General features: G+C 42.0%; 2 pseudogenes; both read right to left on the bottom strand.

Annotated features, from left to right (window-relative positions):
- Positions 1 to 8,642: 8,642 nt before the first annotated feature.
- LOC105944486 lies at positions 8,643 to 9,232 on the bottom strand (annotated as a pseudogene).
- An 11,614-nt stretch (positions 9,233 to 20,846) lies between these two features.
- On the bottom strand, positions 20,847 to 24,719 carry LOC123462234 (annotated as a pseudogene).
- Positions 24,720 to 26,486: the final 1,767 nt, after the last annotated feature.

The following is a 26,486-nucleotide window of genomic DNA, read 5'->3' as shown; positions in this document are numbered from 1 at the left end:
CTACAGTTTTTTATTTCATTGACTCTGTTCTTTATTGCTAGTAATTCTGAGTGAATTTCTTTATTACTTCTATTTCCTTATTTTTGTCTAGTACTGACCTCTTTATTTCATTAAATTGGTGTCCTGTGTCTTCTTTCATTCCTTTGATTTCCTTTTTCATTCCTTTGATTTCTTCCTTGACTTCTTTGAGCATATTTATAATCATTCTTTTGAAATCTTTCTCAGGCATGTCTCACTGGAGGTCATTTCTGATGCATTAATACTTTTCGGTGGATTTATATTATCTTGATTTTTGGAGTTTCTTGTGTTATAATTTTTGTATCTTGGATTAATTTGATGGTTGGTTTTTCTAGTTAGCTGCAGTATTATTAGATGTATCAATCAATCTGATGTTATATATCTTCAGGGTAGGAGCTTAAGGTGCTAGTTGTGGCTCTCAAGACTCTCAGAGTATCTAAAAAGTGACCCTTGATTTTGGGTTTGCCTGCTATGAGAGTATTCAAGTAGGCTGAGTGTAACAAAATATAGGCAGATACTAAAATTTAACTAAACAATGTATACATTCAATGAAAAACAGCAAAGGGTATTTATGCAAGACCAGGTATTATGACAACCAGATCCTCTAACAAATTCATTGTCCCTTAGGGTGTGTGGTGTCCCACACCCTTAATCCTGTCAACAAGGAGGTTAAGATTTCTGGTCTGTTTAGGGTTCCAAGTCAGCTTATGACCACATGAGACCCTTCCTCAATGAACAACAGAAGAGGAAACAAAGCCACTATAAATCAAGAAGCAACTAATAACCAGCCCCATATATAGCTTATTTAAGAATGGCAAATCCAGGAAGGAGGGCTAATCAAAATCTAAGATGATGCAAATAAATCATACTGAATCCTCTGGTTTCAGACAATGGAAAATTCAGGAGCCATATATTGTTGTTAGAAAATTTTCAGTGCCAGGGATGGGATACCTCCAGTGAGTTGTTGGCCAGGGAGGTCCCTGATGCCCCCCAAACATTATAGACCATTGCCGAGGCCGTTGGTTTCCCACTAGGAATAGATGTTAAGACCCTATGGCTGAAGACTCCACATACTTGGCTGCAAGGCCACTGAGAAATCCCACTGGAACTGAGCTGATAACCTCCTCCATGTAGACCAGCTGACAGAAAGCTGGAAGAAGCCATTCTACATGTAGTTCAATGGGAGAAAGAGATACCACCAGTGAAGATACTCTACAGTGGACACTGCAAGCCTTATAATTGGCCAGCCAGGCCAAATGAGCCAGTGGGTGCAATAGTGGCACGTCTGTCATGCTGGAAACCAACTGCCCTCCAATTGGACTGGAGGCCTGCTCCATGGGAGGGAATACATCCCTGATACTGAAAACTTAAAACAGGGGTAGTTATGAGCCCTAGGGGTGTAACATCTGCTGATGTCTGGTTGAAACTGCCCAGTAAGCACTTCTCTTAATATTTATACCCTTATATTAATGCTACTCTCACTTTGGGTAGAGAATCTTCTCTTTTCAGATGGCAGTGACCTTGGGATGACTAAGAAGGTATCATAGTGCTGGAAAGAAGTGATTGGAGTACTGAGTAACATCTTGATCACACCTTCCAAGGCTCAGGGTCTAATGCAGAAGAGGTGGAGGAAAGAATGTAAGAGCCAAAGGAAGGGTAGGACTCCTTACAACGTGCTCCCTCCAGACATAAAATGGCCTGGATATCCATGACCTCATAGTACCTGACACGGCCTACACAAGACCATCATAAGAGGAGGAAAAGATCATGATATCAAAATAAAAGAGAGACTGATTGAGATGGGGAGGGGATATGATGGAGAATGGAGTTTCAAAGGGGAAAGTGGGGGGAAGGAGGACATTACTATGGGATATTGTTTATAATCACGGAAGTTGTTAATAAAAAAATAATAAGTAAAAAAAGTAAAAAAACAAAACAAAAAAGAATGGCAAATCCTGGCTGGAGAGATGGCTTAGTGGTTAAGTGCTTGCCTGTGAAGCCTAAGGAACCTGATTCGAGGCTTGATTCCCCAGGACCCATGTTAGCCAGATGCACAAGGGGGTGCACGCATCTGGAGTTCGTTTGCAGTGGCTGGAAGCCCTGGCGTGCCCATTCTCTTTCTCTCTCTCTCCCTCTTTCTCTGTCACTCTCAAATAAATAAATAATAAACAAACAAACAAACAAAAAAGAATGGCAAATACGACTATCCATCAGATTCAACATATAATTTATCTTGATATGGAAGGTGCAATTAGCACTCCTGGTTCAGGCCTAATATACCAGGCTTATTTGGCAGGTACTGACCTGGTGTAAACCCAGTTACCTTTGGGATGATTTTGGTCTCAGTTATGTTCCACTCCTGCTTGGGTCCATTATTTGGTGCACTGTGGGTTCAAGTAGGCTGGCTGGGTCACTGGATCACTGCCCTGGTAGCCAGTGCTGCGTGCTATGAGCTCCCTTCCCCAGGTCTCCGGTGCTTGCTGGCGCTTGTGCTGGTGGTGAGGTAGTGGAGGCCGTGGATGGTGGTTCTATGCTCCTGCTGGTCCACGTGATCCTCTACCTCATGATCTCCTCCTCCATTATTTGCTGCAGTACTATCTTCAGGTTTCTTGAATTTGCCAGGAGCTTTAGTGTGAGCGGAAAATCCCCTCATCTGGGGTTTTCTCGGCTTAAGCTGAGCCTTGCAGCTGTGGTCCCTTGGACCTGGTGATGTCAGTGCTGGAGCTGCTTCTGCCTGCCTATGTTGGCTCCAGATGCTCTGGATCTCTCTTACTTCTCTGCTGCCATTAGTAATTTCTTAATACACCTTACTTTTTAGTACAAGAGTGTAGTTTGCTGTTTTTTTGTGTTTTTTTGTTTTTGCTTTTTGGCTTTTTCCTTCCCTGGGCTGCTTTGGCGTGGTTTCTACGCTGTCATCTTAACTGCTTTCCTCCTATTATGATGGTCTTGTGTAGGTAGTGTCAGGCACTGTGAGGTCATAGATATCCAGGATATTTTGTGTCTGGAGGAGCATGTTGTAAGGAGTCCTACTACCCTACTTTGACTCTTACATCCTTTCTGCCACCTGTTCCACAATGGACCCTGAGCCTTGGAAGGTGTGATAGAGATATTGCAGTACTGAGCACTGTGGTCATTTCTTTCCATCACCATGATACCTTCTGAGTTGTCCCAAGGTCACTACCATCTGAAAAGAGAAGGTTCTCTACCAAAAGTGAGAGTAGCATGAATAGATGTGTATGAACATTAAAAGTGTTTACTGGGGGTGGAGAGATGGCTTAGTGGTTAAGCACTTGCCTGTGAAGCCTAAGGACCCCGGTTCGAGGCTTGTTTCCCCAGATCCCACGTTAGCCAGATGCACAAGGTGGCGCACGCGTCTGGAGTTCATTTGCAGAGGCTGGAAGCCCTGGCACGCCCATTCTCTCTCTCTCCCTCTATCTGTCTTTCTCTCTCTGTCTGTCACTCTCAAATAAATAAATAAAAAATAAAAAAAAATAAATAAAAGTGTTTACTGCGCAGTTTGATGAGCATAGGATATAAATTTAGCCAGACAGCAGCAGATGCTACCGCCCCTAGGGCTCATGATTACCCCTGTTGTAGGTTTTTAGTGTTAGGGATATATTCCCTCCCATGGAACAGGCCTCCAAACCAATTAGAGGGCAGTTGGTTTCCACCATAACAGATGTGCCACTATTGCATCTGTTTGCCCATTTGGCCTGGCTGGTCAAATTTAAGGCTTGCAGTGTCCATTGTTGTTTATCTCTACTGGTGATTTCTCTTTCTCCTATGGAACTGCATGCTTTTGCCAATTTTCTATCAGCTTGTCTACACAGAGGAGAAAAACCTCTAAGTTTCTCCTTCCCACTTTTGAGGTTGATCCCTGAGTGTGGGACACTTCTTTTCCTGCTCTAGCCTCATATCACCCACCTGTTCCTATCAAACTCAAAGACCCTACAGTGTTCCCCTGCTGGTCCCAATACACAATCTCACTTAAACACCATTAGGAAATTATATCCATCATTTCTCACCTCCTTCATACTGACCTCTTCCATCCCACTCGTTCCCCCTACAATACTGCCATCCTGCCTGTCATTAAGCCTGATATTAATCCAAGACCTTTGCTTAGTCAATACTGCTATCCTACCCATTCACCCAGTATTGCCCAACCCATACACCCTTCTCTCTCACAGTCCTTCCTCTACCACTCAACCAACCTGGACTGTCCTCCTCCAAGAGTTTAGAGACAGCTCTCACCTGTTTGGCCAAGCTGTATCCACTGACCTCGTATCCCTCAATATATTACCTAGCATACTCTTACAGTAAGTTGATGACCTTCTCTGCTCACCCTCTCTTCTGGATGCTAGACTTCACACAAACAAACCTCAACTAGACTACAAATAGCATCTTCACTCTCTCTCCTCTCCTACCTTTAGGGAAGAAATCCTATCTTTTCTTGGCTTCTCTGGTATTCTCAAAACGTGTATTCCCAATTTTGCCCTCTTGGCAAAACCCCTTTGTGACAAAGCTAAGGGAGACCCATGTGAACCACTTGATCCCTAGACTGAGCTTTTTCTCACCTATGAGATGCCCACCTGATAGCACCAGCCCTGGCTCTCCCTCATCTCCAACAGGCACTTCTCCTGTATAGCACTGCAAAGAGAGGAATGGCATTGGGAGTTCTGGGACAAATGAAAGACCCTTCTTTTGCCCCAGTGGCCTACCAAACAATTGGAAACCTCTGTTTGGAGCTAACAATCTTGCCCATGTGCTTTAGCCTCAGCAGCACTCTGGGCGCAGGAAGCACAAAAATTCACCTTTGACCAAAAGCTCAGTTCTTTCACCTCATAGGCTCAAGTATCTCTTCTCTAAATCTTGCCTGTCAACCTTAACCCCATCCAAATTTCAACTTTTTCATCTTACCTTTCTAGGTAACCCAAACATTACTTTAGACTCCTACCCCCTGCTTAACCCAGCTACCCTTTTACCTCTACCTAAAGAACTTATATACTCCTGTCTAGAGACTTTAGAGGAGCTGGGCATGGTGGTGCACACCCTTAATCCCAACACTCGGGAGGCAGAGGTAGGAGGATCGCCTTGAGTTTGAGGCCACCCTGAGACTACATAGTGAATTCCAGGTCAGCCTGGGCTATAGTGAGACCCTACCTCAAAAACAAAAAAAGGGGGAGGGGCATATGAAATGGAGGGAGTGGCCTACACAGTAAGACACATTTGATAAAAATTTCTGTGTGTGTGTGGGCGGGGGGGGTAAAGATTTTCAGGTCACTCCAAACAGTGCCAGTGATGTCCCAAAATTCCATCATACATGCAGTCCGAGTTATACAACAGGCTCATGAAGATCTTCAACACAACCTCTGTGACCTTTTCCTTTCTACCCCACCTTGGATGTCTATCCTAAATTCCTCACTTTCCCTGCTCAACCGGCTCAATTCAGTAAACCATACTGCCTGCTTTCTTTGTGCCTGCCTCTCTTTAACAGCTTTTCTTTTCTTTTTTTTTTTTTAAATTTTTAGTTTTTATTAGCATTTTCCATGTTTAACAGCTTCTTATTACTGCAATACCCCTATTCAATGTCACCTCCACTTTAGGCTCCATTTATCCCTGGGAACCCAGTTATTCTTTTTCTGTTCCTCTCTCTCCTTCAGGTCTTGACTGCTGGCATAATGACACTTCTAAGAGCTGGCCAGGGACATTAAAAAAAAAACATTTCTCTCAAACATCTCTCTCTCTCCCTAGCAATCACATTCTACCTGCAGGGATTTACTTCTGGTGTGACTCTGCCCTGCACACTTGCATCTCCCCCATAAAACAGGTCCCTGAATCCCTGTCATTTTGCTACCTAACCTCACCCTCTGTAGAGAGGGTGAACTATCCTACTGTCTTTTCCAACACACTCAACACCTCAACTATCACATCAGGAGAAGGGGCTGGGACACAGCCTAATTTCTTATCAATAGCTTTCCACAGAACTGAGTACAGCTATTAAGGATTCTGCTATGGCCCTTCACCTGCTACAGCAGCAGCTCACCTCATTGATATCAGAAGTCCTTCAGAACTGTAAAGCCCTCAACAGCATCACAGCCAAAAAGAGAAGAACCTGTCTCTTCCTAAACAAGGAATGTTGCTCTTATATAAACTAATTGGGTAAAGTAGAATTAGAGATTAAAAAAAAAGCTTCACATTCTAGCCAATAGACTCTATCCTGAAGTCCCACTGTCCTCAGGACCATGGTGTATATTTGAAATTATTTGGCCTTGGATATTACCATTACTCAGGCCATTAATGGGGATATTTCTTTTGCTCTTGATAGGTCCTTCTCTTTGGAAATGCATCCAAAACCATAATCTCACACATCATTCAACCAACTTAAAAATTTTTTTTTGTTTATTTTTATTTATTTATTTGAAAGTGACAAACCCAGAGAGAGAAAGAGGCAGATAAAGACAGAGAATGGGCGCCCCAGGCCTCTGGCCACTGCAAACGAACTCCAGATGCAAACTCCAGATGTGTGGGCCCCCTTGTGCATCTGGCTAACATGGGTCCTGGAGAATCGAGCCTCGAACTGCAGTCCTTAGGCTTCACAGGCAAAATCTTAACCCCTAAGCCATCTCTGCAGCCCTCAACCAACTTTTGTTAACCTATTCCTCTTCCACTCAGTACCAACTTTTAGCCTCCACAAACTCGACACCTCATCGCCTGCTTTGAAGGGACTTGTCAGCTGCTGACACCAACATGCCCCGAAACACCTGACCACGCCCTCTCACACCAGGAAGCAGTATTAAGAAATGACCATGCCCCTTGTCCTTAACAAAATGATGGAATGTTAGGTAGGACAAGAGTCCCCAGATGGAATTTAGATGAAAGAAGAGAACAACAGCAGCTTAACTGATGCAATTTCATATGTTTATATTGCCTAACCCTTATTCCCCTGACCTAACAATGTCCTCATCCATAGTTTTCCTGCCGAAATCATTTTAGAGACAACCTGAATCCTCTTGGGATGGCAACTCATCCTATGATTACCTCCTCCATTTGGTTTCTGTCCCCAAGATTAATTAGCTTCTCTGTTTGTTCTCTGCTCTCCCTTGAATTATTCAGTTCTTTGTTCTCTGTACACCCCTTCCAAAGGAAAAAACTCTATAAAAACCCAAACTGGTGGTTTTTCTCTCTTCCTGTGAGACAGCCCTGCAGATCTTTTGCTACCTCAGAGTGGTTGTGTGTGGTAGTTCATGAAACTTACACTAGGTATTATTACAAATAAACACATATATTTAATTATACATATGTATACACATACAGTTAGTTCATTTCTGAATTACTAGTTTGCCTTTTTTAAAAATTTACATATGTATTTATATGTATGTACATGTATATACAATGTATAAATGAAATTCTTATATAAGCATAAACGTTCTCTCAAAAGAAATAAATTATAGGGGCTGGAGAGATGGGTTAGCAGTTAAGCACTTGCCTGTGAAGCCTAATGACCCCAGTTCAAGGCTCAATTCCCCAGTACCCACGTAAGCCAGATGCACAAGGTGGCACATACATCTAGATTTTGCAGTGGCTGGAGGCCCTGACGGGCCCATTCTCTCTCTCTCTCTCTGCGTCTTTCTGTCTGTCACTCTCAAATAAATAAATTAAAAATAAGCAAAAAAAAAAAAATCTTTTTTAAAGAAAGAAATTATAAGCAACACAATGAAATTAAGCTTACTCAGGCTGGAGAAATGGCTTAGTGGTTGAGGTGCTTGCCTGCAAACCTAAGGACCCAGGTTCAATTTCCCAGGACCCATGTAAGCCAGATGGACAAGGTGGCACATGCTTCTGCAGTTTGTTTGTAGTGACTGGAGGCCTCCTGGCATGCCCACTCATTCTTTTTCAGTCTCTCAAATAAAGTTTAAAAAAAAAAAAATCTAAGTTAAGCATGTTGGCTTTTTACCCCCAAGATAGGGTCTCGTTCTAGCCCAGGCCGACCTGGAATTCACTATGTAGTCTCTGGGTGGCCTCAAACTCATGGGAATTCTTGGCATCTTGAGTGCTGAGATTAAAAATGTGTACCACCACACCTACCTTGGCTTGCTTTTTAAAAATCACTAAAACAGGGCTACAGAAATGGCTCAGTGTTCAAAGGTGCTTGCTTACAAAGCCTTATGGCTCAGGTTCCATTCCCCAGTACCCAGGTAAAATCAAATGCAAAAAGTTGTTCATACATTTGTAGTTCATTTGCAGTAGCAAGAAGCACTGGTGTGCCCCATTCTCTCTGACTTTCTGCCTCTCCGTATGTCTCTCTGCTTGCAAATAAATAAAAAATATTAAAAAAAAAAGTCAAGCTAATGCATCTTGGTCATCCTTACACAAATGATTCTGATTGGTGTACATCTTTCTTTTTGCTAATTCAACAAATCCTGAGTTGTACTTCTCTGTCCATGATTAAATAACCAGCACTCTAAGGAAATAAAAATGTTTAAAACAGTCTTAGATCTTGGTGTCATTTTGAAGTTGCAGCAAAGTTTATGTCATGGTATAGTGGCCCTTTATCTGCTTTGACTTAGTCTGGGTTAAACAAATAAAAAGCACCCTTGCTTCTGAACAAATCAGCAACAATGTAATTAAATCATTACTTGAAACACTTTATATAGGAATAATTTATCTCTTTACACTGTGGAAGCCTTGCATTTCAGTATCTTCTATAGCTTCTGTATCATCACCTGAAATTTGCATGCTGGCATTGAAGACACTTCAGCTGTTACAATACTTTTTATCCCCAAATTTGACAAGCCACCTCTGATTAGGCCACATGTAAATGCTAGATACTTTGATGCATGTTCTAAATACTGTTTTCCTGAAGACATCTGAGTAAGTAGTTGAAATTTGTTGTCCTGAAGTACATAGATGCCTTGATGGTTTGTCCTTAGATTGTCAATTTGTTTCTTGAATACTGTAGTCCAAAAATCTCTAACTCTCTAAATGTCTAACTCATCCTTGAACCTTGCAGTATCTTTTGTAAACCTTTCTATCAATCCTTGTCTCACTCGAAATCCCATGTTTTCCAGCTTAGTAATGCATCGACCATTTTCCACCTCGCCCTGCTCCGCGGACTGGTACACTCCTGACACCATCTTGTTGTGGAGAAGCAAAAACAACGCCTCGTCGGCCATTTCCGGCTTATTCCCGCACGCTCCGGGAGGGTGCGGAGCGCTGCGCCGCGCTGCCCTCGTTCTGGGAGATGGGGACGGCGCCCGGCTCTCCAGGGCCCGCACCGCGGCGCGGACGGAGCCCTTGCCCAGGGCCACCGAGCCGAGGCCGGAGCGAGGGCGCTGACGGCCGCCGACACCGACGCGGCCCGGCACAGGGCCTCTTATCTCTTTTTAAAATTTTTTTTATTTTAATTTTTATTAACATTTTCCATGATTATAAAATATATCCCATGGTAATTCCCTCCCTCCCCACCCCCACAAAATTTTTTATTTTATTTTTGGTTTTTCATGGTAGGGTCTCACTCTAGGCCAGGCTGACCTAAAATTCACTATGTAGTCTCAGGTTGGCTTCAAACTTGCAACAATCCTCCTACCTCTGCCTCCTGAGTGCTGGGATTAAAGGTGTGCGCCACAATACTCGGTTTATTTTTATTTATTTATTTATTTTTTGTTTCATGAATTCGCTGTATCATCTTAGGGTGGCCTCGAACTTGTGAAGATCCTCCTACCTCTGCCTCCCAAGTGCTGAGACTAAAGGTGTGCACCACCATGCCTGGCTCTACTTTTATTTTATTTCTCCTCCTCCTCTTCTTCTTCTTTGTCTGCTCATTCTTACATGAACTACAATTACAATATTTTAAAATATATTCATTTTTAAAAGGAGCTAAAATATAAAAGGATTTCTGTGTTGTTTCTTCTCTCTCCTTTTTTGGGGTGGAGATGTTGAAATGAGGTTTCATGTACCCTAGGCTGCCTTATCTACCCCTATTGAGTACAGCAGTTACAGGTATACGCCACTTTAGCCCAGCTCTTCTTTCTTTCAGTTTGTTTTGCTTTCTTGTCTTATTTTTTTCCAGGAAAGGTATCACTCTAGCCTAGTCTGACATGGAACTCTGTAGCCCCAGGATGGCCTCAAACTCACAGCAATTATTCCTACCTCTGCCTCTTAAGTGCTAGGATTAAAAGTGTGTGCCACCATGCCTGGATTCTTTTTTTTTAACCACCATTGAACACTGAAGTTTTTTTTTTTTTTTTTTAAATATGTATAAGAAAAGATTCCAAGGGGCTGGAGAGATGGCTTAGCAGTTAAGGCACTTGCCTCCGAAGCCTAATGACCCAGGTTTGATTTTCCCAGTCCCATGTAAGCCAGGTGTACATGGTGGCACATATGTCTGAAGTTCATTTGCAGTGGCTGGAGGCCCTGGCATGCCCATCCTCACACACTCTCTCTCCTTCTCTTGTCTCTAATAAAAAACTGAAAACAAATCTTTGAAAAAAGAGAGAAAAGGAAAAATTCCAGGGCTGGAGAGATGGCTTAGAGGTTATTTGCCTGCAAAGCCTAAGGACCCATGTTTGACTCTTCAGATCCTACATAAATCAGACACACAAGGTGATGAAAGCACAAGGTGGCACATGTGTCTGGAGTTTGATTACAATGGCTGGAGGCCCTGGAGTACTAATTCTCTTTCTCTCTCATAAAAAAGAAAAAAAAAAAAGATTCCATTAGAATTGTGATTGAATGTTGAAAAGAGAGAAATTAATTGGTCAAGAATTGAGACCTAGCCAGGTGTGGTGGTGCATGCCTTTAATCCCAGCACTTGGGAGGCAGAGGTAGGAGAATCACCATGAGTTCAAGGCCACCCTGTGACTATATAGTGAATTCCAGGTCAGTCTAGTCCAGAATGAGACCCTACATGGAAAAACAAAACAAACAAACAACAACAACAACAAAAAATTGAGATCTTTGGGCTGGAGAGATACTTCAGCAGTTAAAGTGCTTGATTGGAAAGCCTAGGTTCAATTCTCAAGTACCCAAATAAAGCCAGATGGGAATCCTCCTACCTCTGCCTCCTGAGTGCTGGGATTAAAGGTGTGGGCCACTATGACCAGCTTGATTCTGTTTTTATTGTTTTTTGTTGTGTTTTGTTTTGTTTTGTTTCTTACTCTCTCTCTTGGCTTATAAATAAATAAAAATAATTGAGTCTGGTGTGGTGGCACATGCCTTTAATTCTAGCACCTGGGAGGCAGAGGTAGGAGGATCGCCATGAGTGCAAGGCCACCCTGAGACTACATAGTGAATTCCAGGTCAGCCTGAGCTAGAGCAAGACCCTACCTCAAAAAACAAAATGAAACGAAACAAAACAGGAGGAGGAGGAGGGAGGAGGGCTGGAGAGATGGCTCAGCAGTTAAGGTGCTTACCTGCAATGCTTAACAACCTGACTTCAAATCCTCAGGATCCACATAAAGCCAGCTACACAACGTGGTGCATGCATTTCAATTGCAGTGGCTAGAGACCTTGGTACCCCTTCATTCTCTCTCTCTCTTTGCAAATAAGATATATATATTTGAGATCTTTCAGGAAAATTTTTTGTTTTGTTTTTGGTTTTTTAAGGTGGGGTCTCACTAGCCCAGGCTGTTGTAAAATTCACTCTGTAGTCTCAGGGTGGCCTTGAAATCATGGTGATCCTCCTATCTCTGTCTCCTAAGTGCTGGCATTAAAGGTGTGCATCACCATGCCCAGAATTTTTTTTTTTTTTTTTGAGGTAGGGTCTTGTTCTAGCCCAGGCTGACCTGGATTTCACTACGTAGTCTCAGATTGGCCTGGAGCTCAGTTTTTCTACCTCTGCCTTCTTTTTTTTAAAAAAAAAAAATATTTTTTGTTCATTTTTATTTGTTTATTTGAGAGTGACAGAGGGAGAGAGAGGGAGAGACACAGATAGAGAGAGAGTGAGCGTGCCAGGGCTCCCAGCCACTGCAAACGAACTCCAGATGCGTGCGCCCCCTTGTGCATCTGGCTAACGTGGGTCCTGGGGAATAGAGCCTTGAACCGGGGTCCTTAGGCTTCACAGGCAAGCGCTTAACCGCTAAGCCATCTCTCCAGCCCTACCTCTGCCTTCTAAATGCTAGGATTAAAGGCCTGTCTGTGCCACCATACTTGGCTTTCAGGAAAGTTTTATAATTTCATACAAGTTCTTTATATATTTTGGTAGTGTACAGCTAATTATTCATTTTATTTAATGAGAGAGAGAATTTGTGTGCCTGGGCCTCAGCCATTATAATCAAACTCTAGATGTGTGCACCACCTTGTGTGCATGTGTGACCTTGCACCCTAGCTTCACCTTGTTCATCAGGCTTATGTGGGACCTGGAGAGCCAAACATGGGTCCTTAGGCTTTGCAGGCAAACACTTTAACCACTAAGCCATTTCTTCAGCCCACTATTTTATAATGGTGTTACTTTTACAACTGGAGAGATAAATGGGGAAAATACTAGTTACAATAGCTATGCAAGTTGAAGGTTACTTTACAATTCTTTTTCTTTTTTTTTTGAGGTAGGGTCTCTAGCCCAGGCTGACCTGGAATTCACTATGTATTCTCGGGGTGGCCTTGAACTCAAGGTGATCCTCCTACCTCTGCCTCCCAAGTGCTGGGATTAAAGGCGTGTGCCACCACACCTGGCAAATTTTTTTGGTTTTGTTTTTGTTTTAATGAATCAGGAAATTATGTAGTGCAGGCTGGCCCCAAAGTCACTATGTAGCTGAAGCTACAGAGCCTTGAACTCCTGTCTTCTTGTGTACATCTCCCAAAAGCTGGGCTATAGTCATGCTACACTATTCCTGTGTATTCCTGGGAGTGAGTAGCACCCAAAAGCAGCTGATGGGAGGAAAGGATTTATTTTGGCTTGCATTTCTTCTTTCTTATATATTTATTTAAGAGAGAGAGAAAAAGAAGCAGAAAGAGAGAGAGAGAGGAGAGAGGGGAGAGAATGGGTGACTCAAGGCCTCTAGCCACTGCAAACGAACTTGATCCTTTGGCTCTGTATGCAAGTGCCTTAAGTGTTATGCTGCATCTCCAGACACCCCCGACCCCCGGGCTTTTTGTGTTCAAGATTGGCCAGCCTGAGACTACAGGGTGGCTTCAAACTCAATGATCCTCCTACCTCAGCCTCCTGAGTGCTGAGATTAAAGATGTGCCACCACGCCTGGCTGATTTTTTTTGGGGTGGTGATGGTTTGAGGTAGGGTCTCACTCTAGTTCATGCTGACCTGGAATTCACTATGTAGTCTCAGGCTGGCCTCAAACTCACTGAGATTCGCCTACCTCTGCCTCCTGAGAGCTAAGATTAAAGGTATGTCCACCACACTCAGCTTGATTTTTTTTTTTTTTTTCCTTTTTTGAGGTAGGGTTTCACACAAGCCCAGGCTGACCTGGAATTCACATTATTCTTTGGTTGGCCTCGAATTCTTGGCAATCCTCCTACCTCTACCTCCCGAGTGCTGGGATTAAAGGTGTGAGCTGTCACACCCAGCTCCGACTTGATATTTTTAAAGTGTTATTTATGTATTTAAAGAGAGAGAAAGGCTCTGTAGTGCAATGGATAGAGCACTGGACTTCTAAAGAAAGGGCTAGAGAGATCACTTAGTGGTTAAGCATTTGCCTGCAAAACCAAAGGACCTTCGATCAAGTCTCCAGGACCCACATAAGCCAGATGTACAAGGTGGTACATGTGCCTGGAGTTCGCTTGCAGTGGCTGGAGGCCCTGGTGTGCCCATTCTCTCTCTCTGCCTCTTTCTCATTCTCTCAAATAAATAAATAAAATTATAAAGAGAGAAAGAGACACTGGGTGTGCCAGAGCCTCTAACCACTGTAAATGAACTCTAGTTACATGAGCCACCTTGTGCATCTGGCATTATGTGGGTACTGGAAAATCAAACCTGGGTCCTTAGGTTTTGCAGGCAAGTGCCCTAACCACTGAACAATCTTTCTAGCCCATTTTTTAAAGATTTATTTTTATTTATTTATTGATTGATTAGAGACAGAGAGAGGAGGAAAGAGAAAGAAGGACAGAGAGAATGAGAATGGGCATGCCAGACCTTTAGCCACTACAAACAAACTCCAGATGTAAGTGCTACCATGTGCATCTGGCTTATGTGGGACCTGGAGAATCAAACTTGGATCCTTAGGCTTCACAGGTATGCACCTTAACTACTAAGCCATCTCTCCAGCCCTCTCTGGCCCTTTTCATTTTTATTATTTTTGTTGTTGTTGAGACCAGGTCTCATGACCAGGCCATGAACTTGCCTTAAACCACTGATCCTCCTGCTTCTACTTCCCAGGTGGTGGGATTATAGGTGGGTACCACCAAACCTGGCCTATTATACTATTTATTTGAGAGAGAAATAGAGAAAGAGGCAAAGAGAGAAAGGGAGAGAGAATGGGCATGCCAGGGCCTCCAGCCACTTCAAACGGACTCCAGACGCATGTGCCCTCTTGCGCACATGTGCAACATTGTGTGCTTGCATCACTGTGCATCTGGCTTATGTGGGACCTGGTGATTCGAACAGAAGTTCTTAGGCCTCACAGGCAAGTACCTTAATCACTAAGCCATCTCTCTAGCCCCCCAGCCTATTTTAAACAACAACAACAACAACAAAATTTTTTTTTGAGGTAGGGTCTCACTCTAGTCCAATTGACTGGGAATTTACTCTGTATTTTCAGTCAAACACATGGTGATCCTCCTACCTCTGCCTCCAGAGTGCTGGGATTAAGGGTGTGCACCATCACACTCAGGTAATTTTTTTAAATTTATTTTTATTTCTTTACTTGCAAGCAGAGAGAGAGAGAGAGAGATAGACAGAAGAGAGACAGACACAGAGAGAATGGGCACACCAGGGCCTGTAGCCACTGCAAAGGAACTCCAGATGCATGTGCCCCTTGTGCATCTGGCTTATGTGGGTACTGGGGAATCAAATCTGGGTCCTTTGGCTTGGCAGGCAAACACCTTAACTGCTAAGCCATCTCTCCAGCCCCTATTTTTTTTTATATAGGGTCTTATGTACCCCCAGCTGACTTTGAATTTGCTATTTAGATAAGGATGACCCAGAACTCCGGTCCTCCTGCCTCCATCTCCTCAATGCTGGGGTTACGTGTATGCACCATTACACCAAGTTTATGCTTGGATAGAACCCAGGATTTCCTACACACTACCAATTGACTACATCCCAGTCTCTCCCCACTTTTATTGTATATTTATTTTTTGAGGTAGTGTTGTGGTGAGAACCCCCAGGGAAGACCACACAGACACCAAGTAGTAGAAAAGGAATCTTTTTTTTTTTTTTTTTTTTGGTTTTTCCAGGTAGAGCTCAGGCTGACCTGGAATTTACTACATAATCTCAGGGTGGCCTTGAACTCACATTGATCCTACTACCTCTGCCTCCTAAGTGCTGGGATTAAAGGTGTGCACCACCATGCCTGGCAGAAAAGGAATCTTTATTAGCAGACTGGCGGTTACATCCAGGTCTTGACAACCTGAATGCTGTACCAGGCTATATTTCAGGGCTCTTTTTTTTTTTTTTTTTTTTTTAGGAGAAATCCATAAGATTGCACATCTTAGTTTGACAGTTCTGTAATCATAAAATTAATAAACCAAGAGTTAATTTCAGTTGATTTTAGAATAAAACAGAAACTTTTCCAGAATCTCCCCTCCCTGCATTTTTCCCTCTCCTATAACTGCAAGCAAGTAGCTCTTAATACAGAACCTAAAGATTGAATTTAGCAATTTATGGAGAAAAATATTTTGGTCTTGTGTTAACCCATTGTGTTAAAGCAAGCCAAACATAAAGAATGAGTGAAGGTGACACCATATCCTAAGGTACCTGCTAAGCTGAACTTCCTTGTGTAAGTTCACAATATGGAGTCACTTATGTCCTTCTCCAGTTTAGGTCTTGTCACAGTAGGGTCTCACTCTAGTCCAGACTGACCTAGAATTCACTCTGTAGTCTCAGGGTGACCTTGAACTCACTGTGATCCTCCTAACTCTGTATGGTGGTTTAAATGAATGGCCCCCAATACATTCAGGGTTTTATTACAGTTTTTAATATAGATCTTCAGCCGCCTGGGTGGAGGAGATGTCACTGGGTGGATCCTAGGGTCCAACCCTTATGGTGTATAGGTGCATTTGAAATTCCAGTCTAAAGATATGTATAGTGCCTGAGTTCTGCCTGGAATTCCTAAGTGTGCTTCTGTGTGGTGTAGCTTTTGGGTATTTGGCTTGGAGTTTCTCTCTCTCTGCTTGGTCCTTTGAATGGGAGGCAGCTTTCTCTGCCATTTGGAACTTCCCCTGGATCTGTAAGCTTCAATAAATCCGCTCTCCATAACTGTGCCTGGTCTGGAAGTTCATCTCGGTGATGACAAGCTCTACCTCCCAAGAGCTGGGATTAAAGGCATGTACCACCACACTCAGCAATATTTTAATTTTTAAATTAATTCTAAATATTTAGGAATTTTTAACATTAATATCCATAGTGAGATGGATCTATATCTTTTGGGGTGTGCTTTTTAATTTAATTTATTTATTTGTTTTTGGTTTTTTGAGGGAGGGTCTCACTCTAGCCCAGCCTGACCTGGAATTCACTATGGAGTCTCAGGGTGGCCTCAAGCTCACAGCAATCCTCCTACCTCTGCCTCCTGAGTGCTGGGATTAAAGGCATGCACCACCATGCCTGGCTTACTTTTATTTTGTTATTAACAACTTTCATGTTTGTAAACAATATACCACGGTAATGCCCTCCCTCCTCCCACTTTCTCCTTTGAAACTCCATTCTCCATCATATCCCCTCCCCCTCTCAATCAGCCTCTCTTTTATTTTGATGTCATGATCTTTTCCTCCAATTATGATGGTCTTGTGTAGGTAGTGTCAGGCACTGCGAGGTCATGGATATCCAGGCCATTTTGTGTCTGGGGGGAGCATGTCATAAAGAGTCCTACCTTCTGCCACCTCTTCCACAATAGACCCGGAGCCTTGGAAGGTGTCATAGAGATATTGCAGTGCTGAGCACTCCTTTCACTTCTTTCCAGCACCATGATGCCTTCTGAGTCATCCCAAGGTCACTGCCATCTGAAAAGGGAAGGTTCTTTACCAAAAGTGAGAGCAGAATTAATATATAGGTGTGAACATTAACAGAAGTACCTACTGGAAGTTTGATAAGCATAGTATATACATCTATCCAGATATTAGCAGACATTACACCCCTAGGGCTCATGACTGTCCCTGTTTTAAGTTTTCAGTATCAGGAATGTATTTCCTCTCATGGAGCAGGCATCCAGTCCAATTTGAGGGCAGTTGGTTTCCACCATGACAGACATGTTACTATTTCACCTGTTGGCTCATTTGGCTTGGCTGACAAAATATAAGGCTTGGAGTGTCCACTGTTGGATATCTTCCCTGGTGGTTTATCTTTCTACCATTGAACTGCATGCAGAATTGCTTCTTCCAGCTTTCTGTTAGCTGGTCTACATGGAGAAGGTTATCAGTTCAGTTCCAGCAGGATTTCTCAGTGGCTTTGCAGCTCAAGTATGTGCAGTCTTCAGCAATAGGGTCTTACCATCTATTTATGGTGGGAAACCAAGAGCCTCGGCAATGGCCTATAATGTTTTGGGACATCAGGGACCTCCCTGACCAACAGCTCACTGAAAGGTATCCCATCCCTGGCACTGAAAATTTTCTAGCAACAATCTATGTCTCCTGAGTGTTCCATTGTCCAGAAAAGTAGGTTTCCATATGATTTACTTATATCTTCTTAGATTTTGATTAGTCCTCCCTCCACCTTTCCTTTACTCAGTCTCTTCGCCTGACCTTACTTGGGTCTTTTCACCTCCATTAATCTATTCTTCTACTCACTTATATACAATACCATTCTATTAAGTACCACCCTCCCTTCTGTTCTCTTCCATTCATATCTCTTTTCTAGATTACCTGCCTTTGCTACTGCTACTGACTTTTCTTCCTACTCACACAGAAGTCCAGTCATCTATAGCTAGGATCCACATATGAAAGAGAACATGCAGCATTTGGCTTTCTGGGCCTGGTTACCTCACTTAGTATAATCCTTTCCAGACCCATCTATTTTCCTGCAAATTTCATCACTTTATTCTTCTTTACCGCTAAGTAGAACTCCATTGTATAAATGTGCCATATCTTCATTATCCATTCATCAGATGAGGGACATCTAGGCTGGTTCCATTTCCCAGCTATTGTGACTTGAGTGGCAATAAACATGGTTGAGCAAGTATCTCTAAGGTAATGAGATGAGTCCTTAGGATATATGCCTAGGAGTGCTATAGCTGGGTCATATGTTAGACCTATTTTTAGCTGTCTTATGAACCTCCACACTGATTTCCATAATGGCTGGAACAGATTACATTCCCACCAACAGTGTAGAAGAGTTCCTCTTTTTCTACATCCAGCATTTATGGTCATTTGTTTTCATGATGGTAGCCAATCTGACAGGAGTGAGAAGGAATCTCAACGTAGTTTTAATCTGCATTTCCCTGATGACTAGGGATGTAGAACAGTTTTTTTAGATGCTTGTATGTCATCTGCATTTCTTCTTTTGAGAACTCTCTTTTTAGTTCCATAGCTCATTTTTAAATTGAGTTGTTTGATTTTTTATTATTTAATTTTTTGAGTTCTTTGTATATCGTAGATATTAATCCTTCATCAGATGTATAGCTGACAAAGATTTTTCCCCATTCTGTAGGTTGCCTCTTTGCTTGATTCACTGTGTCCTTTGCTGTACAAAAATCTTTGTAAGTTTATGAGGTCCCAGTGGTTAATCTGTGGTTTTATTACCTGAGCAATTGGGGTTATATTCAGAAAGTCTTTGCCAAGACCAATATGTTGAAGGGTTTTCCCTACTTTTTCCTCTAGATGTTTCAGAGTTTCAGGTCTGATGTTAAGGTCTTTAATCCATTTGGTCTTAATTCTTGTGCATGGAGAAGGAGAAGAATCTATTTTCATCCTTCTACAGATACATATCCAGTTTTCCCAGCACCATTTGCTGAAGAGGCTGTCTTTTCTCCAATGAGTATTTTTGCCATTTTTTTTTATCAAATATCAGGTGGCTATAGCTACCTGGACTTACATCTGGGTCCTCTATGCTGTTCCATTGATCTACATGTCTGCTTTTGTGCCAGTACCATGCTGTTTTTGTTACTATGGCTCAGTAGTATAGGTTAAAATCAGGTTTGGTGATACCACCAGCATTATTATTATTTTTTGTTTTTCTAAGGTAGGGTCTCACTCTGGCCCAGGCTGACCTGGAATTCACTATGTAGTTTCAGGGTGGCTTTGAACTCTCCATGATCCTCCTACCTCTGCCTCCCGAGTGCTGGGATTAAAGGCATGCACCACCAGGCCCAGCTCTGCAGTCTTATTTTTGTTGCTCAGTATTGTTTTAGATATTCGCAATTTTCTGTGATTCCAAATGAATTTTTGGATTTTTTTTTTCTATTTCCATGAAGAATGCCATTGGAATTTTTTTTTAATTTTTTTTGTTCATTTTTTATTTATTTACTTGAGAGCGACAGACATAGAGAGAAAGACAGATAGAGGGAGAGAGAGAGAATGGGCGCACCAGGGTTTCCAGCCACTGCAAACGAACTCCAGACGCGTGCGCCCCCTTGTGCATCTGGCTAACATGGGTCCTGGGGAACCGAGCCTCGAACCGGGGTCCTTAGGCTTCACAGGCAAGCACTTAACCGCTAAGACATCTCTCCAGCCCTGGAATTTTTTTTTTTTTAAGAGAAAACAGGATTGTTTAATTAGTAGAGTCAGGAGTTGCTTGTTCTTGATTACAGTGCTCAACATGCAAATTACATTCACTTCTTGGTACAGAAATGGCACCCTGACACTTCCCTGGGGTCGCTCATCTAGAGAGTCCTCTTGGACATCCTGATCTATGTATCTCCCAGCAGCTGCCCTCTCTCCCTCTTACAGTGATATGTAAACTCTCTCCTGTCCAGAGGAACTGGGAAATGAGGCCATTCATTCAAGTGAATAGCCACTTACAGTACAGCACCATTGATTGGCCAATGGATTTGATATTTTCTGAAGTTCAGATCAAGAACTTGTAGTATGTCACCTGTCTCTGATGATCCCAAAGACACTTGAAAGTCTGGCAGTGCCTCAGGGTCACCGATTTTCAATGGACAACAGCAAGACATATGAAAGGTTTGCTGAGTCTGTCCTGGCCCTGGGTATTCACTCTGAAAAGAGTTTATTTCAGTAAGGTTGGTATACACTGGCTCTTTGTCATTCTGTAGGTTCAAAATGAACAGTACAGGGAGATGTGTTGTTCATCCATCGTTTCTAAGTTTTCAGTAGCAAAAATGTATTACTTCTGTAAAGAAAGTTTAAAAAGACTAACAGGAAATGAAAGGTAAAATGCAGGATGTTGGGATCCTAAGCAAACAGGAGTTTACTGTGGTTAGAAGTCAGGCTGACAAACATGATAATAACTAAGTATAACTGACAATGCTTCTTTCAGACTGAGTGTTTGCTAAGTTTTGATATATTACTGTAGCTTGAGTATCCCCCTTTTTGACTTCCATTACTAGTCACCAGAATGTGAACACACAACACTTTAGGCAGCACGTCAGCCAGCACACTCTTCTTTCCTCTAGTTTCCAACAGTAAGGGGCACCCAGCTCACACAAGAATGAGCCTTGCTGCACGCCCGCCAGCCCTTGCACCCTCCCTTTTATTCTCAGAGGCTCAGGCTCCAGCGAAAGTTACAAGGTTAAGCACTACTCAAGTTCTGACACCACTAATCCCTGCTCAGTACTCAAAAGATAGAGGTCTGAAGTTCCTTTTTGAACATGCCTTCCAAGTGCAGGTCTTCAACATCTAGTGCCCACTGGTGATCTGTCAGCTCCAAAGCTTCCCACTCTGTCTTGAAAGCTTTGTTGGTGTCTGCAGGCATGGCCATGGATGCTCCCGTCATCTGCTCCTGCATCACCCGTGACCGGTCGGCAGCATTATCTTGGTCCAGAATTAGAGAGTAAATGCTCCAAAGCCCAAATACTTTGAGGAAGTACCAGGATGCAGAACTCACCCAGGATGCATCTAATGTGAGTAGTTCTATTCCTTGCTGCAGCATAGGCTTAAAATGGAGTGTCAGTGCAAATGGAACCTTGGTTGTGACAAAGCCTGAAAATGTCATGTTGATCCATCCACCAATGAGAATCATAGGGAGGACGTTCATTACATTCCCTTTCATCATGTCTGTGAAGCATAGTGGGATCAGTCATAGGAGAAGGAGGCACAGCCCTCCTTTTGGTTTTCCTGAAAAATCCATCCTCTGGGTTATTGAAATAATATTTTTGTGTCAAGAAAGACTGTTTGGGGAAGAAATAATAAAGATTAGGGCAGAAATTAATGAAATAGAAAAAAAAATCCACAGAATTAATGAAACAAAGAGTTGGTTCTTTGAAAGGATAAACAAGATTGATAAACTCTTAGCAAATATGACCAAAAGAAAGAGAGAAGAGACACAAATTAATAAAATCAGAGATGAACAAGGTAACATCACAACAGATTCCAGAGAAATTCAAAAAATCATAGGGACATACTATAAAAGCATATATTCCACAAAGTATGAAAATCTGAAAGAAATAGATGATTTCCTTGATTTATATGACCTACCTAAATTAAATCAAAATGAGATTAATCACTTAAATAGACCTATAACAAATATGGAGATCCGAACAGTTACTAATAATCTCCCAACTAAAAAAAGCCCAGGCCCAGATGGATTCACTGCTGAATTTTACCAGAGCTTTAAGGAAGAGCTAACACCATTGCTTCTTAAGCTTTTCCAGGAAATAGAAAAAGAAGGAATTCTACCAAACTCCTTCTATGAGGCCAGCATCACCCTGATACCAAAACCAGGCAAAGTTAGAGCAAAAAAAAGAAAATTATAGACCAATCTCCCTCATTAACATAGATGCAAAAATTCTCAACAAAATATTGGCAAACAGAATACAAGAGTATATCAAAAAGATCATTCACCCTGACCAAGTAGGCTTTATCCCAGAGATGCAGGGATGGTTCAACATATGCAAATCTATGAATGTAATACATTATATAAATGGGTTGAAGGACAAAAATCACATGATCATCTCATTAGACGCAGAGAAAGCAGTTGACAAAATCCAACATCCCTTCACGATAAAAGTCCTACAGAGACTGGGAATAGAAGGAACATATCTCAATATAATAAAGGCTATTTATGACAAGCCTACAGCCAACATATTACTAAATGGGGAAAAACTGGAAGCTTTTCCACTAAAATCAGGAACAAGACAAGGGTGTCCACTGTCCCCACTTTTATTTAATATAGTTCTGGAAGTCTTAGCCATAGCAATAAGTCAAGAGACACACATAAAAGGGACACAAATTGGAAAGGAAGAGATCAAGTTATCATTATTTGCAGATGACATGATTCTATACATAAAGGACCCTAAAGACTCTACTAGCAAACTGTTACTGCTGATCAAAACCTACAGCCATGTAGCAGGATACAAAATAAATACACAGAAATCAGTAGCCTTCATATACGCTAACAACAAACACACAGAGGATGAAATCAGAGAATCATTCCCATTCACAATTGCATCCAAAAAAAAAAAAATTACCTTGGAATAAACCTAAGGAAGGAAATAAAGAATCTCTACAATGAGAACTTTAAAACACTCATGCGAGAAATTGCAGAAGACACTAGAAAGTGGAGAAACATCCCTTGTTCCTGGATTGGAAGAGTCAATATTGTGAAAATGGCAATCTTACCTAAAGCAATATACACATTTAATGCAATCCCTATCAAATTTCCAAAGGCATTCTTCATGGAAATAGAAAAAACAATTCAAAAATTCATTTGGAATCACAAAAAACCTCAAATATCTAAAATAATACTGAGCAACAAAAATGAGGCTGGTGGTACCACCATACCTGATTTTAACCTATACTTCAGAGCCATAGTAACAAAAACAGCTTGGTACTGGCACAAAAACAGACATGTAGATCAATGGAACAGAACAGAGGACCCAGATGTAAGCCCAAGTAGCTATAGCCACCTGATATTCGATAAAAATGCCCAAAATACTCATTGGAGAAAAGACAGCCTCTTCAGCAAATGGTGTTGGGAAAACTGGATATATATCTGCAGAAGGATGAAAATAGATTCTTCTCTCTTGCCATGCACAAGAATTAAGTCCAAATGGATTAAAGACCTTAACATCAGACCTGAAACTCTGAAACTGTTAGAGAAAAAAGTAGAGGAAATCCTTCAACATATTGGTCTTGGCAAAGACTTTCTGAATCCAACCCCAATTGCTCAGGCAATAAAACCACAGATTAATCACTGGGACCTCATGAAATTACAAAGATTTTGCACTGCAAAGGACACAGTGAAAAAAGCAAAGAGGCAACATATAGAATGGGAAAAAATCTTCACCAGCTATATATCTGATAGTGGATTAATATCTAGGATATACAAAGAACTCAAAAAGTTAAATAATAAGGAATCAAACAAGTCAATCAAAAAATGGGCTGTGGAGCTAAACAGAGCATTCTCAAAGGAAGAAATACGAATGGCATATAAGCATCTAAAAACATGTTCTACGTCACTAGTCATCAGGGAAATGCAGATTAAAACTACATTGAGATTCCATCTCCTGTCAGATTGGCCACCATCATGAAAACAAATGATCATAAATGTTGGGGGGGATGTGGAAAAGAGGAACCCTTCTACACTGCTGGTGGGAATGCAATCTGGTCCAGCCATTGTGGAAAACAGTGTGGAGGTTCCTAAAACAGCTAAAGATTGATCTACCATATGACCCAGCTATAGCACTCCTAGGCATATATCCTAAGGACTCATCTCATTTCCTTAGAAGTACGTGCTCAACCACGTTTATTGCTGCTCAATTTATAATAGCTGGGAAATGGAAGCAGCCTAGATGTTCCTCAACTGATGAGTGGATAATGAAGATGTGGCACATTTATACAATGGAGTTCTACTCAGCGGTAAAGAAAAATGAAGTTATGAAATTTGCAGAAAAATGGATGGACCTGGAAAGGATTATACTAAGTGAGGTAACCCAGGCCCAGAAAGCCAAGTGCCACATGTTCTCTCTCATATGTGGATCCTAGCTACAGATGATTGGGCTTCTGCGTGAGAAGGAAAATATTTAGTAGCAGAGCCCAGTAAGTTAAAAAGGAGACATAAATGGAAGAGAAAGGAAGGGAGGAGGGTACTTAAGAGGTTGATATTGTATATATCTAAGAACAATGATTGAAATGGGGAGGTAATATTATGGAGAATGGAATTTCAAAGGGGAAAGTGTCAGGGGGGAGGGAGGGAATTACCATGGGATTTTTTTTTTATAATCATGGAAAATGTTAATGAAAATTAAAAAATTTAAAAAAAAAAAGAAAGACTGTTTGGGAATATATTTTCCATTTTCCCGGAGGACTCTGCTTTGAATTAGGACTTGACTGTCAGACACTTGTTCCTGGGTGAGCTTCTTGTCGCTCTGAAGCAGGATGGACACGTAGTGGCGAATCATGCCCATGTAGTAAGTGATGATTATGATGCGCAGCACCACCCAGAGCCGGATGTTGGAGTCCAGCAACAGCTCTGGCCCCACCATCTCCACTGAAAGTTGGCTGTCAGTTGGGAGGAGTTGAGTTGCTTTTGGATTTCGACTCCGGGCCTTCTCCTGCCCTTCAGCCTGGCTGGCGTGGGATACAGGCTAGTACTTCTCCCTGAGCCATTTCCAGCTGTGCCGCTGGCCTGCCATTGGAATTTTGATGGGGATTGCATTAACTATGTAGATTGCTTTTGGTAAGATTGCCATTTTCACAATATTGATTCTTATGATCCAAGAACAAGGGATGTTTTTCGATTTCCTAGTGTCTTCTGTAATTTCTAACTTGAGTGTTTTAAAGTTTTCATTGTAGAGATCCTTCACTTCCTTGGTTACTGTGGTAGTTAAGGTGTTGTCAACTTGATCTGTTTAATAATCCACAAGTTGCTTCTAGGAAGGCTCAACTAAAGGAAGAAGTCTTTCCCCCAGGGTGAGTCCTTCCCCTAGAGTGGGTGGCCCGGCTCAGAGGGGGACTTGATATAAGGAAGCTTTGGGTAAAAAGAGTTCCTTCTTTCCTTCCTCCCTTCCACTTGGCTGCCGGAGCTGCTCGCTATCTTCCAGCGTGGATTGAAGACCAGGGCGGACTGAAGACCCGCGTGGATCGAAACCCAGCAGCTCCTGAGGAAGCCGCCAGGCTTCCCCACACCACCTGCAGTGCCAGGTCGGGACTGCTGAGGCTTCTGGACAGGAGGACTGAGCAGCTACCAGGTTCAGTGATTCTCGGGCCTGCAACTGCTATTGGACTACTGTAAGTTTATCCAATAAGTCCCCTTTTTAAATAATTCATTCTAGCAGTTCTGTTCCTCTAGAGAACCCTGACTAATACAGTTAGGTTTATTCCAAGGCACTTTATTTATTATTTGTTGCAGTCCGGTTCGCATTGCTGGTAGATATCACCAAGAGCAGTTCTGGGAAAAAGAGATTTATTTTGGCTTACAGGCTTTTGGGGAAGCTCCAAGATGGCAGGGGAAAACGATGGCATGAGCAGAGGGTGGACATCACCCCCTGGCCAACAGAAGGTGGACCACAGCAACAGGAGGGTGTGCCAAACACTGGCATGGGGAAACTGGCTATAAAGCCCATAAGCCCACCCCCAACAATACACTCCCTTCAGGAGGCGTTAATTCCCAAATCTCCATCAGCTGGGAACCTAGCATTCAGAATACCTAAGTTTATGGGGGACACCTGAATCAAACCACCACATTATTATTATTATTTTTTGAGGCAATTGTGAATGGGAGAGCTTCTCTGATTTCATCCTCTGTGTGTTTGTTGTTAGCATATAGGAATGCTAATGATTTCTGTGCATTTATTTTGTATCTTGCTACATGGATATAGGTGTTTATCAGCTCTATCAGTTTGCTGGTAGAGTTTTTAGGGTCCTTTACGTATAGAATCATTCCATTTGCAAATAATGATAACTTGATCTCTTCTTTCCAATTTGTATCCCTTTTATTTGTTCCTCTTGCCTTATTACTATGGCTAAGACTTCCAGTACTATATTAAATAAAAGTGGGGACAGTGGACACCCTTGTCTTCTTCCTAATTTTAGTGGAAAAGCTTCATGTTTTTCTCCATTTAATATTTTGTTGGCTGTAGGCTTGTCATAGATAGTCTTTATTATGTTGAAATATGATCCTTCTGTTATGTCTCTGTAGGACTTTTATCATGAAGGGATGTTGGATTTTGTTGAATTCTTTTTCTGTATCTAATGAGATGACCATGTGATTTTGTCCTTCAACCTATTTATATAATGTATTACATTTATCA

This window comes from Jaculus jaculus, chromosome 7 (genome assembly GCF_020740685.1).
Source record: "Jaculus jaculus isolate mJacJac1 chromosome 7, mJacJac1.mat.Y.cur, whole genome shotgun sequence".
Taxonomy (NCBI): Eukaryota; Metazoa; Chordata; class Mammalia; order Rodentia; family Dipodidae; genus Jaculus; species Jaculus jaculus.
This window is presented reverse-complemented; position numbering and strand designations above follow the sequence as displayed.